This window comes from Ranitomeya variabilis, chromosome 8, assembly GCF_051348905.1.
Source record: "Ranitomeya variabilis isolate aRanVar5 chromosome 8, aRanVar5.hap1, whole genome shotgun sequence".
NCBI lineage: Eukaryota > Metazoa > Chordata > Amphibia > Anura > Dendrobatidae > Ranitomeya > Ranitomeya variabilis.
In genome coordinates this window covers 143874080-143895379 of record NC_135239.1, presented here as the reverse complement: position 1 = coordinate 143895379, position 21300 = coordinate 143874080, and the positions used below count along the sequence as shown (strand labels likewise).

The 21300-nt window shown below is 46.8% G+C and overlaps 1 protein-coding gene across 4 annotated transcripts in view; it reads left to right on the top strand.

The window, feature by feature from the left end:
- The window catches only part of XPNPEP3 (X-prolyl aminopeptidase 3), a 180678-nt gene that overhangs the window by 67111 nt on the left and 92267 nt on the right, over window positions 1-21300 (top strand). The gene's annotated exons all lie outside the window — the stretch shown is intronic.

Genomic DNA, 21300 nt, shown 5'->3' with positions numbered 1-21300 from the left:
CACACTTGCACTTCTTTTCTTGTGCTATTATCAGCCCTTTCCTTAGGGTACCGTCTCACAGTGGCACTTTTGTCGCTACGACGGCACAATCCGTGACGTTCCAGCGATATCCATACGATATCGCTGTGTCTGACACGCAGCAGCGATCAGGGACCCTGCTGAGAATCGTACGTCGTAGCAGCTCGTTTGTTCGTCGCTGGATCTCCCGCTGTCATCGTTGGATCGGTGTGTGTGACACCGATCCAACGATGCGTTCGCTTGTAACCAGGGTAAACATCGGGTTACTAAGCGCAGGGCCGCGCTTAGTAACCCGATGTTTACCCTGGTTACCGTCGTAAATGTAAAAAAAACCAAACAGTACATACTCACATTCCGGTGTCCGTCAGGTCCCTTGCCGTCTGCTTCCCGCACTGACTGTCTGCCGGCCGGAAAGTGAAAGCAGATCACAGCGGTGACGTCACCGCTGTGCTGTGCTTTCACTTTACGGCCGGCAGTCAGTCAGTGCGGGAAGCAGACGGCAAGGGACCTGACGGACACCGGAATGTGAGTATGTACTGTTTGGTTTTTTTTACGTTTACGATGGTAACCAGGGTAAACATCGGGTTACTAAGCGCGGCCCTGCGCTTAGTAACCCGATGTTTACCCTGGTTACCCGGGACCTCGGCATCGTTGGTCGCTGGAGAGCTGTCTGTGTCAGCTCCCCAGCGACCACACAACGACTTACCAACGATCACGGCCAGGTCGTATCGCTGGTCGTGATCGTTGGTAAATCGTTTTGTGAGACGGTACCCTTAATGATTTTTAATTACTTATATTTAGAATCTGTTTTTTACCTGTAATATACTAAAATAAAGGGATACTTTTTCATGATAGGTCATTATAGGTCCTCATAAGTATCAGTTTTTGGCCAGTGTGGATCCACACCTTGAAACCTCTGCCTCAAGGACTTAAACTGCAGTACTTAAAATCTTAAACTTCAGATCTACTTTATACATTTTCTGTGTTTGGCTACTTGCAAACGGGGACTTTTAGACAATGACAGTCGTTGCGTTCTCCGAGGTGAAGTTGCATCAGGAAAACGCTGTTAGTCTTCTTTGTCATCAGCGTCTTTTATTATTGTAGGGATTCACGCTCAGCAGTAGGTAGTGTTCACACAGGCAATGTGGTTTGGTCCAAATGTGAAACTTTATTGCTTCATTAAACTTCAAGGGATCTAAAGTAAAACAGCCTCATTTGGGCACAAAGGTTTGTGTTGGAGCTGGTGAGTGACTAGAAAATGAGAGTTGTATTTGGGGATGGCAGTCTCCCAGAAGCTGAGAGAGAGGACTGTAATCTGTTTGAACCCACACTGACGTGTGTCTGCTGATTGGACTGTTTATTTGCAATTTAAAAATTTGGGACCAAAAGAACATTTGTATGGGAAAAATGTGATTTATTTTATTTTCGCATCTCAATGTTGAAGCACTTGGGGATACAATGTGCTCACCACACATCTAGATAAGTTCCCTGAAGAATCTAGTTTCCAAAATGGTGTCACATCTGGGGGGTTTCCACTGTTTATGCACATCAGGAGCTCTTCAAATGCGACATGGCGTCCGCTAATTATTCCAGCTAATTTTGCATTCAAAAAGTCAAATGGCGTTCCTTTCCCTTCCAAGCCCTTCCATGCACTCAAACAGTGGTGTTCCCCTACATGTTGGGTATCACCATTCTCAAGAGAAATTGCACAACAAACTTTGGGGTCCATATTTTCCTATTACCCTTTTGAAAATAAAAAATGTGGGTCTAAATTAAAATTTTTGCAAAAAAAAGTGAAATGTTCATTTTTTCCTTCCACATTCTAAAGATTCCTGCAAAGCTTCTGAAGGGTTAATAAACTTCTTGAATGTGGTTTTGAGCACCTTGAGGGGTGCAATTTTTAGTCACGTTTGGGTATTTTCTGTCATATAAAACGTTTCCAAAGGACCAAGCCAGCACACAGATCACCCTGGGGATAGATATGTAGATGTTCCCACAGGCCCAGGGTGGTAGTTTAATTGGGGTAAAGGAGCAGGTATCGGACAGACGCAAGCCAACTCCTCCACCACGTTTGTTGCTAGGGCAAGGGGTGTGAGAGAGGTGGAATCCACCATAGCGCGGCCTGAGAGGCTGAGTCAGAGAGGGTGAGCCAGGTTTCAGTGATGCCAAGGAAGGAAGTTGTTATTGATAAAGAGGTTGTGGATAAATGATAGTTTATTGCAGACAGAGAGATTAGCGTAACTGGGTGCAAACCTGGTCCCCATGGCTGTTTCTCATTGTTGGAGATAAAAGTCCCTCCCATACTTAAATAAAGTATAAATATTGCTTTTAATTATTGACACTTAAGGTACTGGATCTTTGGTAAAATTCACTGGGGTGACCCAGAGACCTCATATATATTTTATTTGAGTCATTATATACAATTTTTTTTTGTGTCCATTTTGTAATCCTGGAATTTCACCGGACTCTTGGTTACACCACTGGCACACCACTGCCCTAATCTATACTTTTATTGTGTGGACCTAGTTGTTTCCACATCTTCCACCTTCCGGTGATATTTTTTTTTTAATCAATTTTTTTTTTCATTTTATAAAGATTAACACAAAGAGAAAAACAACAACCAGACAAACACTGGAGAAACACAGCTCTCCACTCCCCCAACCTTAAGAAACATTATTCATGCGTTATTTATACATCTTGGCTCTGCAAAACCAGTGTAATTGGATAAACAAATATTTGAACATAGTAACAGTAGTCAAACCAATTACATATAGCTTGTGAAAACACTAATAACATTTTTAATAATTTTCAAAGAAGTTTAATTTGAGGCATCATATAAATATAACTTCAAAGCAAGCTGAGGCGAAATGTCCTCAATTCCCTAGATGTCGAACCAGTGCCATCAATCCATAGACCCCATATCTTGTAAAATTTAGAGATTGAATCTCTTTTTAGGTATATGTCTTTTTCCAAATTTACTAACCAGTTAACTTTATCAATAAATTCTGATATCATAGGCTACTGATCAGCTATCCATTTTTGGCTTTCAATTTTTTTGCCATATATAACATAGGTGCCGCAATTTTTCCGTGCTCATCAATAGACAGATCTTCAACATATCCCAATATACATACTAATGGTGTAAGCTCTACATCAACTGAATAAACCCTGTTAATCGTTGCTACAACACTCCTCCAAGAGGACACCAAGATAGGACAGTTCCACATCATACAGTATGAAACATATCTGCTATGTTAGTTTTGCATCTTGACCGTCCGGTGATACTAAATATACTTTTCCACAGCGTGGTTCCAAGAGCAGTATTTTCCTATATACTCGCCCTTGGAATACTTCTATGTGAGGACATACGTTCTTTTTTCTTGCGGACTCGCTTTACCACTATTGGCATAGCGACTGGTTTCTGAACACCATGTTGGACTTTTACTAATTTTATCCACAGATCCCCCATAACAGAGTGAGATCCACAGATCCACATAAGTGTTATCCACAGATCCCCCATAACAGTGTGTCATCCACAGATCCACATAAGAGTGTTATCCAGATTCCCCATAACAGAGTGCTATCCACAGATCCCTCATAACAGTGCGTCACGTCATCCACAGATCCCCCATAACAGAGTGTTATTCACAGATCCCCCATAACAGAGTGTTATTCACAGATGCCATAACAGAGCGTCATCCACAGATCCACATAAGTGTCATCCACAGATCCCCCATAACAGTGCGTCATCCAGATATCCCCAATAACAGCGCGTCATCCACAGATCCCCCACAACAGTCCATCATCCACAGATCCCCATATCAGAGCATCATCCACAGATCCACATAACAGAGTGTTATCCACAGATCCCCCATAACAGTGCGTCATCCACAGATCCCCATAATAGTGCGTCATCCACAGATACCCCATAACAGCATTACCAAAGATCCCCCATAACAGTGTTATCCACAGATCCCCATAACAGTGCATCATTCACAGATCACTCATAACAGTGCGTCATCCACAGATCCCCCATAACATGGTAATCCACACATCCCCCATAACACTGTTATCCACAGATCCCCCATAACAGAGCGTCATCCACAGATCTACATACTGTAATAGTGTTATCCACAGATTCCCATAACAGCGCGTCATCCACAGATCCCCCATAACAGAGTGTCATCCACAGATCCCACATATCAGCGTGTCATCCACAGATCCCCATAACAGAGTGTTATCCACAGATCCCCCATAACAGTGCGTCATACACAGATCCACATAACAGAGTGTTATTCACAGATCCCCCATAACAGTGAGTCATCCACAGATCACCCATAACAGAGTGTTATCCACGGATCCCCCATAACAGTGTTATGCACAGATCCCCCATAACAGAGTGTTATCCACGGATCCCCCATAACAGTGTTATGCACAGATCCCCCATAACAGCGCGTCATCCACAGATCCCCCATAACAGAGTGTCATCCACAGATCACCCATAACAGAGTGTTATCCACAGATCCCATATATCAGCGTGTCATCCACAGATCCCCATAACAGAGTGTCATCCACAGATCCCACATATCAGCGTGTCATCCACAGATCCCCCATAACAGAGTGTTATCCACAAATCCCCCATAACAGTGCGTCATCCACAGATCCACATAACAGTGTTACCAACAGATCCCCATAACAGAGTGTTATCCACAGATCCCCATAACAGAGCATCATCCACAGATCCCCCATAACATAGTGTTATCCACGGATCCCCCATAACAGTGTTATCCACAGATCCCCCATAGCAGCGTGTCATCCACAGATCCCCCATAGCAGAGTGTCATCCACAGATCCCCATAACAGTGTTATTCACAGATCCCCCATAACAGTGCGTCATCCACAGATCCACATAACAGAGCGTCATCCACAGATCCACATAAGATTGTTATCCACAGATCCCTCATAACAGAGTGTTATCCACAGATCATCCATAACAGAGTGTTATCCACAGATCCCCCATAAAAGTGTTATCCACAGATCCCCCATAAGTGTTATCCACAGATCCCCCATAACAGTGCTATCCACAGATCCCCCATAACAGTGTAATCCACAGGCCCCCTATAACAGTATTATCCACAGATCACACATAACAGTGTTATCCACAGATCACCCATAACAGTGTTATCCACAGATCCCCCATAACAGTGTTATCCACAGATCCCCCATAACAGTGTTATCCACAGATCCCCATAACAGTGTTATCCACAGATCCCCCATAAGTGTTATCCACAGATCCCCCATAACAGTGTTATCCACAGATCCCCCATAACATTATCCACAGATCTCCCATATCAGCCTGTCATGCACAGATCACCCATAACAGTGCGTCATCCACAGATCCCCCATAACAGTGAGTCATCCACAGATCCCCCATAACAGAGTGTCATCCACAGATCCCACATATCAGCGTGTCATCCACAGATCCCCCATAACAGAGTGTTATCCACAAATCCCCCATAACAGTGCGTCATCCACAGATCCACATAACAGAGCATCATCCACAGATCCCCCATAACATAGTGGTATCCACGGATCCCCCATAACAGTGTTATCCACAGATCCCCTATAGCAGTGTGTCATCCACAGATCCCCCATAGCAGAGTGTTATCCACAGATCCCCATATCAGCGTGTCATCCACAGATCCCCATAACAGTGTTATTCACAGATCCCCCATAACAGTGCGTCATCCACAGATCCACATAACAGAGCGTCATCCACAGATCCACATAAGATTGTTATCCACAGATCCCTCATAACAGAGTGTTATCCACAGATCACCCATAACAGAGTGTTATCCACAGATCCCCCATAAAAGTGTTATCCACAGATCCCCCATAACAGTGCTATCCACAGATCCCCCATAACAGTGTAATCCACAGATCCCCTATAACAGTGTTATCCACAGATCACCCATAACAGTGTTATCCACAGATCACCCATAACAGTGTTATCCACAGATCCCCCATAACAGTGTTATCCACAGATCCCCCATAACAGTGTTATCCACAGATCCCCCATAACAGTGTTATCCACAGATCCCCATAACAGTGTTATCCACAGATCCCCCATAAGTGTTATCCACAGATCCCCCATAACAGTGTTATCCACAGATCCCCCATAACATTATCCACAGATCTCCCATATCAGCCTGTCATGCACAGATCACCCATAACAGAATGTTATCCACAGATCCCCATAGCAGAGTGTTATCCACAGATCCCCATAACAGTGCATCATCCACAGATCACCCATAACAGTGTGTCATCCACAGATCCCCATAACATGGTAATCCACACATCCCCATAATACTGTTATCCACAGATCCTCCATAACAGAGCGTCATCCACAGATCTACATAATAGTGTCATCCACAGATGAACCATAACAGAGTGTTATCCACAGATCACCCATAACAGAGTGTTATCCACAGATCACCCATAACAGAGTATTATGCACAGATTCCCCCATAACAGTGTTATCCACATATCCCCCCATAACAGTGCGTCATCCACAGATCAACCATAACAGTGCGTCATCCACAGATCACCCATAACAGAGTGTTATCCACAAATCCCCATAACAGTGTGTCATCCACAGATCCCCATAACAGAGCGTCATCCACAGATCCCCCATAACAGAGTGTTATACACGGATCCCCCATAACAGTGTTATCCACAGATCCCCATATCAGCGTGTCATCCACAGATCCCCCATAACAGTGTTATCCACAGATCCCCCATAACAGTGCGTCATCTACAGATCCACATAACAGCGTCATCCACAGATCCACATAAGTGGTATCCACAGATCCCTCATAACAGAGTGTTATCCACAGATCCCCCATATCAACGTGTCATCCACAGATCCCCCATAGCAGAGCATCATCCACAGATTCCCCCATATCAGCGTGTCATCCACAGATTACCCACAGCAGTGCGTCATCCACAGATCCCCATAACAAAGTGTTATCCACAGATCCCCCATAACAGTGCATCATCCACAGATGAACCATAACAGAGTGTTATCCACAGATCACCCATAACAGAGTGTTATCCACAGATCACCCATAACAGAGTGTTATCCACAGATCACCCTTAACAGAGTATTATCCACAGATTCCCCCATAACAGTGTGTCATCCACAGATCAACCATAACAGTGCGTCATCCACAGATCACCCATAACAGAGTGTTATCCACAAATCCCCATAACAGTGCGTCATCCACAGAGCCCCATAACAGAGCGTCATCCACAGATCCCCCATAGCAGAGTGTTATCCACAGATCCCCATATCAGCGTGTCATCCACAGATCCCCCATAACAGTGTTATCCACAGATCCCCCATAACAGTGCGTCATCCACAGATCCACATAAGAGTGGTATCCACAGATCCCTCATAACAGAGTGTTATCCACAGATCCCCCATATCAACGTGTCATCCACAGATCCCCCATAGCAGAGCGTCATCCACAGATCCCCCATATCAGCGTGTCATCCACAGATTATCCACAGCAGTGCGTCATCCACAGATCCCCATAACAGTGTTATCCACAGATCCCCCATAACAGTGCATCATCCACAGATGAACCATAACAGAGTGTTATCCACAGATCACCCATAACAGAGTGTTATCCACAGATCACCCATAACAGAGTATTATCCACAGATTCCCCCATAACAGTGTTATCCACAGATCCCCCCGTAACAGTGCGTCATCCACAGATCAACCATAACAGTGCGTCATCCACAGATCACCCATAACAGAGTGTAATCCACAAATCCCCATAACAGACTGTTATCCACAGATCACTCATATCAGCATGTCATCCACAGATCCCCCATAACAGAGTGTTATCCACAGATCCCCCATAACAGTGCGTCATCCACAGATCCCCCTTAAAGGGAATCTGTCACCTACTTTTTCGTATATAAGCTAAAGGCCCCGTCACACTTAGCGACGCTAAAGCGATCCCGACAACAATACGACCTGTCAGGGATCGTTGCTGCGTCGCTATGTGGTCGCTGGTGAGATGTCAAACAGTGAGATCTTCCCAACGACGCAGCAGCGATGTGGCGACCTGTAGCGACCTGTACAATGTCGTTGGTCGTTGTGACCCTGTCACATGGCAGCTATTATGACGATTCAGACCTCGATGAGGGACGTCCTGTGTGACGTTGTAGTCACACAGGCGTGCATTTGCGTTGCCTTTTCCGCGCCCATTCAGTTCCGATTGGTGGTCGCTACTGCGTTCTGATTGGTGGCGGCCTTGCCTTATGAGGCGATACATGTCGCCTTCTGTTGAAGGCATGACCGCCAATCAGAATGCAGTAGCGACCACCAATCGGAGCGGAGGGGTGCGGAAAAGGCAAAGCAAATGCACGCCTATGTGTCGGTGTCTGAGTCATCAACGAGGTCATTGGTAAGGTGTCAAACACAGCGATGTGTGCTACCCAGCGGGACCTCAACGATCAAAAAGGTCCAGGCCATTCCGACACGACCAGCGATCTCACAGCAGGGGCCTGGTCGCTGCTACGTGTCAAACATAGCGAGATCGGTACTGAGGTCGCTGTTGCGTCACAAAACTTGTGACTCAGCAGCGATCTCGCTAGCGACCTCGCTTAGTGTGACGGGGGCTTAAGGCCACCGCCATCAGGGGCTTATCTACAGCATTCTGTAATGCAGTAGATAAGCCCCCGATGTAGCCTGAAAGATAACAAAAACAAGTTAGATTATACTCACCTGGGGGCGGTTCCGCTGCGGTTCGGGTCCGATGGGCATCGCGGTCCGGGTCTGGCGCCTCCCATCTTCATGCGATGACGACCTCTTCCTTGCTTCTGTTGCGGCTCGTGCGCAGGTGTACTTATTTGCCCTGTTGACGGCAGAGCAAAGTACTGCGGTGTGCAGGCGCCGGGAAAGGTCAGAGAGGCCCAGCGCCTGCGCACTGCAGTACTTTACTCTGCCCTCAACAGGGTAAATCAGTACACTTGCGCACGAGCCGCAGCAGAAGCAAGGAAGGGGCCGTCATCGCATGAAGATGGGAGGCGCCGGACAGCGACGCCCATTTCACCGGACTGCCCCCCAGGTGAGTATAATCTAATTTGTTTTTCTTATCTTTCAGGTTACTTCGGGGGGGGAGTTTATCTACAGCATTACAGAATGCTGTAGATAAGCCCCTAATGGCTGTGGCCGAAGCTTATATTCAAAAAAGTAGGTGACAGATTCCCTTTAACAGAGCATCATTCACAGATCCACATAACAGAGTGTTATCCACCGATCCCCCATAACAGAGTGTCAGCCACAGATCACCCATAACAGTGCGTCATCCACCGATCCCCATAACAGGGCATCATCCACAAATCCCCCATAACACTGCGTCTTCCACAGATCCCCCATAACAGAGCGTCATCCACAGATGCACATAACTGAGTGGTATCCACAGATCCCCATAACAGAGTGTCATGCACAAATCCACATAGGAGCGTTATCCACAGATCCCCCATAACAGTGCATCATCCACAGATCTACATAACAGTGTTATCCACAGATCCCCCATAACAAAGCGTCATCCACAGATCCCCCATAACAGAGTGTTATCCACAGATCCCCCATAACAGAGCGTCATGCACAAATGCACATAAGAGCGTTATCCACAGATCCCCCGTAACAGTGCGTCATCCACAGATCCCCCATAACAGAGCGTCATCCACAGATCCCCCATAACAGAGTGTTATCCACAGATCCCCCATAGCAGAGTGTTATCCACGGATCCCACATAACAGTGCGTCATCCACAGATCTACATAGCAGAGTGTTATCCACAGATCCCCCATAACAGAGCGTCATCCACAGATCCCCCATAACAGAGCGTCATCCACAGATCCACATAATAGAGTGTCATCCACAGATCACCCATAGCAGTGCATTATGGACATGAAATTACTTGTACTAAAAAGTAACTTCAATTCGCAGAAAGACAGGAGAGTCTGGGAATATAAACTGATGACGACCTTTGACACTCTAACTGCAGGAATGAATGTGTCACACGGATTTATGTCTTTTTACATCAACTAACTACAACTAAGGAACTTGCCCATCAGACCATGTGGGGGTCATCACAACAGACCCTAATCACAGGACAATAAAACATTCCTTATTTAAGAATTGGCCCAATATTTATGGACGTAACTGTTTATCACCCATGGTAATTCTGCTTCATGTCACCTGGCTTATCCATGGTTTTTTTTCCCCTCACCCCTTTTTTTTTTTTTTTTTCCCCTATACTATGTTGTGCATAAATATGTGATTCTTCAGAATTTGTTTTAGTCTTTGCCTGATGAAGAGATGTATGTAGTCTCGAAAGCTTGCAATTTGTTACCATCTTTTCAGTTAGCCATTAAAAGGTATCAACCACTGAGGACTCTCAATTCTAAATATTTTTCTATCTACTGGCTAACACGGTACCAAGATATATTTCTTTCCCATAGCAGTGCGTCATCCACAGATCCCCCATAACAGAGCGTCATCCACAGATCCACATAACAGAGTGTTATCCGCAGATCCCCCATAACAATGCGTCATCCACAGATCTACATAACAGAGTGTTATCCACAGATCCCCCATAACAGTGTGTCATCTACAGATCCCCAATAAGAGTGTGTACCCTGTAGATCCCTCATAACAATATTACGGTATTCATTCATCATAGCTGTAGAAAGAGACATGGGCCACATATCCAAAATCACAAGTTGATCTAATGCCACTAGGCAAAAATTAATAAAACTGAACATGAGATTCTTAGTTCAACATTCTGATTAGACTGTATGAAGCTGCTGCCTTGTCCCGGCGAACTTCTAAGGCTGGTTTCACATTTGCAGACGAGGGCTTTGCAGAGGACTGTGTAGTTCCTCCGTTAATCCCCGCCCACTGCCATGCCTCTTCCTTCAGCTCCGCCTACGTTGGCATGCGTCCTGCGTACGCAGACCATGCAGATGTATTTGGATGCCTCCGCATGCTTCATTTTCACGCTGCGCCGACCGCAACAAAATGCAACATGCAACATGGGCGCGAGTGGAATCGCTCTGACAGCGGCATTTAACAAGCGCTGCCAGCCGCGCGACCGGAAGTACATGCACCGCTGACCCCCGTCACGTGATCGGGGGTCATCGGTGCATTGCCATCACAACCAGAGGTCTCCTCGAGACCTCTATCATTGCTGATGGCAGATTGCTATGAGCGCCACCCTGTGGTCGGTGCTCATAGCAAGCCTGCAATTCTGCTGCATAGAGGTGATCTGTGCATCACCTCTCTGTAGCAGAGGCGACTGAGTAGTAGATGCTTCTAGCCTCCCATGGAGGCTATTGAAGCATGCCAAAATTAAAAAAAAAGTGTTTAAAAATATAAAAAAATAAAAAAAATAAAAGTTCAAATCACCCCTCTTTCCCCCCAATCAAAATAAAACATTAAAAAAAATCAAAAGTACACATATTTGGTATCGCCGTGTTCAGAATCGCCCAATCTATCAATAAAAAAAAGGATTAACCTGATTGCTAAACGACGTAGCAAGAAAGAAAATCAAAACAACAAAATTACGTTTTTTTTGGTCGCCACGACATTGAATTAAAATTTAATAACAGGCGATCAAAAGAACTTATCTGCACAAAAGTGGTATAATTAAAAACGTCAGCTCGGCACCCAAAAAATAAGCCCTCACCCAACCCCAGATCACGAAAAATGGAGACGCTACCGGTATCGGAAAATTGCGCAATTTTTTTTTTAGCAAACTTTGGAATGTTTTTTTACCACGTAGATAAAAGAGAACCTAGACATGTTTGGTGTCTATGAACTCATAATGACCTGGAGAATCATAGTTGCCGGTCCGTTTTAGCATTTAGTGAACCTAGCAAAAAAGCCAAACAAAAGACAAGTGTGGGATTGCACTTTTTTTGCAATTTCATCGCACTTGGAATTTTTTTACTGTTTTCTGTTACACGACATGGTAAAACCAATGGTATCGTTCAAACGTACAACTCGTTCCACAAAAAATAAGCCCTTACATGGCCATATTGACGGAAAAATAAAAAAGTTATAGCTCTGGGAAAAAAAAGGAGCGGAAAAATGAAAAAAGCTCCGGGGGTTAAGGGGTTAAACTGGATGCTAAAGAGCATGGGAGCAGAGCATCGTAGAGACATTTCGGACCGCCTCCAACAGAAATAATGATAAGAGAGTGGAGGAAACAGGAGGAGGAGCTGGAAAAAGTGGAAAAAAGCAAATTTGTGGGCATGGAGCAAAGTGGCCAGAGTTAGACATGAACATTAAAGAGTGGATCACACGGCACAGAAATAATGGCCTTTCGGTGTCAACGAAAATTATAATATACAAAGCCAAGCACATTGCTGCTGAGAAAGGGATTGATGACTTTACTGGATCACCATCATGGTATTTCAGATTTATGAGGAGATGCGGCCTTACTATGCACACCAAAACAAGAATTGCGCAAAAAATGCCACAAAAATATGAAGCCAACATCATTTCTTTCCAAAAATTCGTAATTGACACCAGAAAGAAAAATTATTTTGAAATAAGCCAGACTGGGAATATGGATGGAGTCCCTCTAACCTTTGATGTGCCATCTAACAGGACTGTAGATGTAAAGGGTGCCAAAACCGTAACCGTAAAAACCGCAGGACATGAAAAACCATTACACCGTTGTGTTGTCCTGCTGTGCCGATGGCACGAAACTGCCACCAGTGCTCATCTTCAAAAGAAAAAAAGAGGCAATCCCACGAGGAGTCGTCGTGCACGTTCATGAGAAAGGATGGATGGACGAGAACGGAATAAGAGTGTGGGTTGACAGAGTTTGGTCCAAACGTCCTGGGGGCTTCTAAAAAAACCTGCCCTGTTAGTGCTAGACCAGTTTACAGCACATATCATTGAAACCACCAAAAGGTCTTTAACCCCTTAAGCCCCAAGGGTGGTTTGCACGTTAATGATCGGGCCAATTACTCTGTCGCCTCATTGGGGGACAAAGGACCATGGGTGTTATGCTGCTGTCCACTAGGAGGTGACACTATGCATAATCTGAAAAAGATTAACTGTGGCTCCTCCTCTGCAGTATACACCCCTGGACGGCGTCAGCCTTCTCCAGTTTTTGTTTAGTGTCGCATAGGAGGCACACCTAAAAGATTTTTCCGACGGGATTACAGATGAAGAAAAGAGGGTCTCCTGTGAGACTCCCGGCATGGCTCCTTCCTCGGCCCCCTATTATGGGGTGCCCAGTTGAAGTAGAGATGGCTATTCCCCATGTTGCTCCTTCCCCAGTCCCTCGGGTGCTGGTTCGAAGTCGAGACTTCTCCTCCTTCCCCAATTCCTTTTGGTTTCTGGGTTTAGGTTGAGGCGAGGATAAAGGCCCCTGAAGGTGTGACAACAGCACCTGTTGTGGATTCTGTTTGCGGGCTCCCTCTGGTGGTTACTGCTGGTACTGGGTGACTTTGGTGGGTTGCGGCCTTTGGTTTCCATCTGTCCATCAGAGGCTGGGTGTTTCCTATTTTACCTGGCCTTTCTGTCATTTCCCTTGCCGGCTATCAATGTGTTCAGATGTGCTCTGTTTGGTTCCTGCCTACCTGCTCCCAGATCTTTCAGGATAAGCTAAGTGCTGATTTTCAGTTGTTTGGTTTTTTGTCCAGCTTGCTTAGAATGTCTCTTTGTTAGCTGGTTGCTCTAGTGGACTGAGGTTCTCCCCATGTGCCATGAGTTGGCACATGGGTTCTTGTAATCTCAGGATGGTTTTTTTGATTAGGGTTTTTTGCTGACCGCTCAGTCCCCTTTTGTGTCATTCTGCTTTCTAGTTTTCAGCGGGCCTCTATTTGCTAAAGCTATATACATCATCTCTATGTGTGTGCCTTCCTCTCATTTCACCGTCAATACATGTGGGGGGCAACTATATCTTTGGGGTTAATTCCTCTGGAGGCAAGTGAGGTCTTTGTTTTCTCTGCAGTACTAGTTAGCTCTTAGGCTGGTGCGTGGCGTCTAGAACCAACGTAGGCACGCTCCCTGGCTATCTCTAGTTGCGTTTGTCAGGCGTAGGGCAGCGGTCAGCCCAGGTTCCATCACCCTAGAGCTCGTCCGATATTTATTATCTTTGCTTATCCTGTGCTATCCCTAGCCATTGGGGATTCATGACAGTATAGCCGGCCCACAAAGTGTTAATTGTTTGGGCTGAAGCAGGAGAAAAAGAAGTGTTCAAGGGAAATTTTTTTTTTTTTTTCCTTCAGAGTTTTGCTGCCTAGCCCTTAATTGCTGTCTAGCTGCTTCTTACCTCCTCTTAACCCTTGAATGGCTCTGATCTTAGCTGTTTATCATGGATGTCCAGAGTTTGGCTTCCAGCCTGAGTAATCTCGCGGCAAAGGTTCAAAACATACAGAATTTCGTTGTTCACACTCCCATGTCTGAACCTAGAATTCCTATTCCAGAGTTTTTTTCTGGAGATAGATCTACCTTCCTGAATTTCAGGAACAATTGTAAATTGTTTCTCTCTTTGAAATCTCGCTCCTCTGGAGACCCTGCTCAACAGGTCAAGATTCTTATATCGTTCCTACGGGGCGACCCTCAGAATTGGACATTTGCATTGGCACCAGGGGATCCTGCATTGCTCAGTGTGGATGCATTTTTTCTGGCATTGGGATTGCTCTATGAGGAACCTAACCTAGAGATTCAGGCTGAAAAGGCTTTATTAGCCCTCTCTCAGGGGCATGATGAAGCGGAAATATATTGTCAGAAATTTCGGAAATGGTCGGTGCTTACTCAGTGGAATGAGTGCGCCCTGGCTGCAAACTTCAGAAATGGTCTTTCTGAGGCCATTAAGGATATTATGGTGGGGTTCCCTGCGCCTACAGGTCTGAATGAGTCTATGGCTATGGCCATTCAGATTGATCGGCGTTTACGGGAGCGCAAACCCGTGCACCAGTTGGCGGTGTCTTCTGAACAGGCACCTGAGACTATGAAATGTGATAGAATTCAGTCCAGAAGTGAACGGCAAAATTATAGGCGGAAAAATGGTTTGTGTTTTTATTGTGGTGATTCAGCTCATTGTTATATCAGCATGCTCTAAACGCACAAAAAGGGTTGATAAATCTTTTGCCATTGATACTCTGCAGTCTAAGTTCATTTTGTCTGTGACTCTGATTTTTTCACTGTCTTCCATTTCCGTCGATGCCTATGTGGATTCAGGCTCTGCCCTGAGTCTTATGGATTGGTCATTTGCTAAACGCTGCGGTTTTAGTCTAGAGCCTCTGGAAGTTCCTATTCCTCTGAAAGGAATTGATTCTACACCATTGGCTATGAATAAACCGCAGTATTGGACACAAGTGACCATGCGCATGACTCCCGTTCATCAGGAGGTGATTCGCTTCCTTGTACTGTATAATTTACATGATGTACTAGTGCTTGGTCTGCCATGGTTACAAACTCATAATCCTGTCCTGGACTGGAAAACAATGTCTGTGCTAAGCTGGGGATGTCAGGGGGTTCATGATGATGCACCTCCGATTTCTATCGCTTCATCTACTCCTTCGGAGATCCCTGCGTTTTTGTCGGATTATAGGGATGTTTTTGAGGAGCCTAAGCTCAATTCGCTCCCTCCTCATAGAGAGTGTGACTGTGCTATAGAATTGATTCCTGGCAGTAAGTTCCCTAAGGGTCGTTTATTTAATCTGTCACTGCCAGAGCATACTGCTATGCGGAATTATATTAAGGAGTCCTTGGAAAAGGGACATATTCGTCCATCTTCGTCCCCTCTGGGAGCAGGTTTTTTTTTCGTGGCAAAAAAAGATGGTTCCCTGAGGCCTTGTATAGATTATCGCCTTCTGAATAAGATTACAGTCAAATACCAGTATCCATTGCCATTATTTACTGATTTGTTTGCTCGCATTAAGGGGGCTAGGTGGTTCACTAAAATAGATCTTCGTGGTGCGTATAATCTGGTGCGGATAAAACAGGGTGATGAGTGGAAAACCGCATTTAATACGCCTGAGGGCCATTTTGAGTATTTGGTAATGCCTTTTGGACTCTCCAATGCTCCGTCAGTCTTTCAGTCCTTTATGCACAATATTTTCCGTGAATATCTGGATAAGTTTATGATTGTGTATTTGGATGATATTTTGGTGTTTTCTGATGACTGGGAGTCTCATGTTCTACAGGTCAGGAAGGTGTTTCAGGTTTTGCGGGCCAATTCTCTGTTTGTGAAGGGCTCAAAGTGTCTCTTCGGAGTCCAGAAGATTTCTTTTTTGGGGTACATTTTTTCTCCTTCTACTATTGAGATGGATCCCGTTAAGGTTCAGGCTATTTGTGACTGGACACAACCTACATCTGTTAAGAGCCTTCAGAAGTTCTTGGGGTTTGCTAATTTTTATCGTCCGTTGATTGCTAATTTTTCCAGTATTGTTAAACCTTTGACTGATTTGACTAAAAAGGGTGCTGATGTTGCTGATTGGTCTCCTGCGGCCGTGGAGGCCTTTCGGGAACTTAAGCGCTGGTTTTCTTCTGCTCCTGTGTTGTGTCAACCAGATGTTTCACTTCCTTTCCAGGTGGAGGTTGATGCTTCCGAGATTGGAGCGGGGGCGGTTTTGTCACAGAGAAGTTCTAATGGCTCGGTGATGAAGCCATGTGCTTTCTCCTCTAGAAAATTCTCGCCCGCCGAGCGCAATTATGATGTGGGTAATCGGGAGCTTTTGGCCATGAAGTGGGCATTTGAGGAGTGGCGTCATTGGCTTGAGGGTGCTAAACATCGCGTGGTGGTCTTGACTGATCACAAGAATCTCATTTACCTTGAGTCTGCCAGGCGTTTGAATCCTAGACAGGCTCGTTGGTCGTTATTTTTTTCTCGTTTCAATTTCGTGGTTTCATACCTGCCAGGTTCAAAGAATGTGAAGGCAGATGCTCTTTCCAGGAGTTTTGTGCCTGACTCTCCTGGAGACACTGGGCCTGCTGGTATCCTTAGGGATGGGGTAATATTGTCCGCCGTATCCCCAGACTTGCGACGCGCATTGCAGGAGTTTCAGGTGGATAAACTGGATCGATGTCCACCAGAAAGACTGTTTGTTCCGGATGATTGGACCAGTAGAGTCATCTCCGAGGTCCATTCTTCTGTGTTGGCTGGTCATCCTGGAATATTTGGTACAAGAGACTTGGTGGCCAGGTCTTTTTGGTGGCCTTCCTTGTCTAGGGATGTGCGTACTTTTGTGCAGTCTTGTGAAGTGTGTGCTCGAGCTAAGCCTTGCTGTTCACGGGCTAGTGGGTTGTTGTTATCCTTGCCCATCCCGAAGAGGCCTTGGACGCACATTTCCATGGATTTTATTTCTGATCTCCCGGTTTCACAGAAAATGTCCGTTATCTGGGTTGTGTGTGACCGCTTTTCTAAGATGGTTCATTTGGTGCCCTTGCCTAAGTTGCCCTCCTCCTCTGAGTTGGTTCCTTTGTTTTTTCAGAACGTGGTTCGTTTGCATGGGATTCCGGAGAATATCGTTTCTGACAGGGGATCCCAGTTTGTGTCTAGATTTTGGCGGACGTTTTGTGCCAAGATGGGCATTGATTTGTCTTCCTCGTCTGCATTCCATCCTCAGACGAATGGCCAGACGGAGCGAACTAATCAGACCTTGGAAACTTATTTGAGGTATTTTGTTTCTGCTGATCAGGATGACTGGGTTGCTTTTTTGCCACTGGCCGAATTTGCTCTTAATAATCGGGCTAGTTCGGCCACGTTGGTCTCTCCTTTTTTTTGTAATTCGGGGTTTCATCCTCGTTTTTCCTCTGGTCAGGTGGAGTCTTCGGATTGTCCTGGAGTGGACGTGGTGGTGGACAGGCTACATCACATTTGGAATCAGGTGGTGGACAATTTGAAGTTATCTCAGGAGAAGACTCAGCAGTTTGCTAATCGCCGTTGCCGCGTGGGTCCCCGACTTCTTGTTGGGGACTTGGTGTGGTTGTCTTCTCGTTTTGTCCCTATGAAGGTCTCTTCTCCTAAGTTCAAGCCTCGGTTCATCGGTCCTTATAGGATCTCGGAGATTCTTAACCCTGTATCCTTCCGTTTGGATCTCCCAGCATCGTTCGCTATTCATAATGTGTTCCATCGGTCGTTGTTGCGGAGGTATGAGGTGCCTGTTGTTCCTTCGGTCGAGCCTCCTGCTCCGGTGCTGGTGGAGGGAGAATTGGAGTATGTTGTTGAAAAGATCTTGGATTCTCGTGTTTCCAGACGCAAACTCCAGTATTTGGTTAAGTGGAAGGGTTATGGTCAGGAGGACAATTCCTGGGTGGTCGCCTCCGATGTTCATGCGACTGATTTGGTCCGCGCCTTCCATAGAGCTCACCCTGATCGCCCTGGGGGTTCTCGTGAGGGTTCGGTGACCCCTCCTCAAGGGGGGGGTACTGTTGTGGATTCTGTTTGCGGGCTCCCTCTGGTGGTTACTGCTGGTACTGGGTGACTTTGGTGGGTTGCGGCCTTTGGTTTCCATCTGTCCATCAGAGGCTGGGTGTTTCCTATTTTACCTGGCCTTTCTGTCATTTCCCTTGCCGGCTATCAATGTGTTCAGATGTGCTCTGTTTGGTTCCTGCCTACCTGCTCCCAGATCTTTCAGGATAAGCTAAGTGCTGATTTTCAGTTGTTTGGTTTTTTGTCCAGCTTGCTTAGAATGTCTCTTTGTTAGCTGGTTGCTCTAGTGGACTGAGGTTCTCCCCATGTGCCATGAGTTGGCACACGGGTTCTTGTAATCTCAGGATGGTTTTTTTGATTAGGGTTTTTTGCTGACCGCTCAGTCCCCTTTTGTGTCATTCTGCTTTCTAGTTTTCAGCGGGCCTCTATTTGCTAAAGCTATATACATCATCTCTATGTGTGTGCCTTCCTCTCATTTCACCGTTAATACATGTGGGGGGCAACTATATCTTTGGGGTTAATTCCTCTGGAGGCAAGTGAGGTCTTTGTTTTCTCTGCAGTACTAGTTAGCTCTTAGGCTGGTGCGTGGCGTCTAGAACCAACGTAGGCACGCTCCCTGGCTATCTCTAGTTGCGTTTGTCAGGCGTAGGGCAGCGGTCAGCCCAGGTTCCATCACCCTAGAGCTCGTCCGATATTTATTATCTTTGCTTATCCTGTGCTATCCCTAGCCATTGGGGATTCATGACAAGCACCCTCCCTAATCCCCCTCTGGGGGTATTAGGTTGAGACACCTCAGGTAGGGCCTGCACAGGCAGCATTCTACAGCTCCCAGCAATGGGCCAGCACACTGCGCCTGCGTCCAGGGACCCCAGCCCAGCTGCGGGCTCCTGTTGGGGCCGGGGGGAGTGCAGGCAGGCATGGCACAGAGCTCCCTGCACCCCTGTCTCTGCGGTAGCACCAGCTCTATACTGCCTCAGGGAGACCCCAACCGGGCTCTCCCTTCCGCTTATAGCCCCACCACCATCCTGCCTTTAAATCCTGGGGGTTCCGGTTCAGATCCGACCCCCTCCCGGACTTTCGCGCCGGCCCGGAGCTCTTCTGGGCCTCGGGCATCTAATTTAGGCCCGGCTTCGGTCTAGCTGAAGCCGCTGCCTCCTCTCCGCCCCCCGGATGACAAATATGACACTCTATAGTGTCATAAAGGGGGTGTATCGAGACAGAAAGGGCGCGTTTTTACACAGCCTTGCCGCCTTTTTCCAGCTCTCCGCCCCCTTCTCCCCCTTCCTCTCCTTCTCAACAGCCATTTTCTGCTGCAGATTAACCCTGCATCTCCCGGTCTGCAGGACCAGGACCAGGCAGCCAGTCTCCGGGGGGCACAGGACTGTGGATCTTCGGCTCTGGACCTAGGGGCACACTGGTGGGGTAAGATCACAGCTGCGTTTTTTACTCAGCTGTGAATCCATATTACCTATAAGGCTCCCCTATAGGTTTCTCTACCCCTATAAGGTACTCTGCCGGCAGCCCTTCTGCACTCTGTGCACTATACCGGGCTCAAGGTCCAAGAGAACCAGGCAGAACTGCTATTATGCATTCTGCACAGCCTGCGGGACCTCTCTCCCCAGTGGCAGCACGTACCCGCATTGCCAGAACTGTATACAAACTAATATGTGAGAGCCCCAAGAAGCCCCTGCCAATGCCTCGGTGTCTAATGCCACGCCGGAATGGGCTACTCAGATATCGCAATCTATGACGCAGTCTATAGATAACCTAACCTCCACATTGCTTCAAGCTCTGCAGGGTCATGCCTCGGCTATGACCGTTACCCAGCAAAGGGAGAGCTTGGCTCAGGGACAGGACGACCCTGGCACATCCACGTCTAGGTCAGGACGCAGCGGACCCATAGATCAAGTCCATCTGCGTCATCCCATAGCACACGGTCATCCCCCTCTAGGGAGAGACACCGTAGCTCCAGGTCATCTAGACCAGAGGTCCCCAACCGCCGGTCCGCGGACCAGGACCGGGCCGTTGGGGTTTTTCAGCCGGTCCGCGGCGCCCCTGTTCAGCGGTCACGTGGGACCGCTCATTAGAGAAATGAATAGGCGGCTCCACCTCCCATAGGGGCGGAGCCGCATAATTCATTTCTCTAATCAGCGGTGCCGGTGACCGCTGACAGAGGAAGAGGCTGCGGCACCGAAGACCAGCTGTCCGGGGGAAGGAGCGGGACGCCGGGAGCAGGTAAGTATTACATAGTCACCTGTCCGCGTTCCACACGCCGGGCGCTGTCTCCATCTTCCCGGCGTCTCTCTCTCCTCACTGACTGTGCAGGTCAGAGGGCGCGATGACGCATATAGTGTGCGCGCCGCCCTCTGCCTGATCAGTCAGTGCAGAGAGACGCCGGGAAGATGGCGCCGAGGAGCTGCAAGCAAGACAGGTGAGTATGTGTTTTATTATTTTTATTGCAGCAGCAGCAGCACAGCTATGGGGCAATAATGGACGGTGCAGAGCACTATATGGCACAGCTATGGGGCAATAATGGTGCAGAGCACTATATGGCACAGCTATGGGGCAATGGTGCAGAGCACTATATGGCACAGCTATGGGGCAATAATGGTGCAAAGCACCAGGGAAACAAGCATGGTGCTCCCACTCATTCTGAACCTATGGTAAGTTGAATCACATTCTCATTATAAATGTCATAATTATATGATAAGTATGCACTAAGCTCCATCCCTCCATAACCCCACCCCCATATGACCAAAGCCCCGCCCCTGCCCCACCCCCACCGGGCCATGGAAAACTGG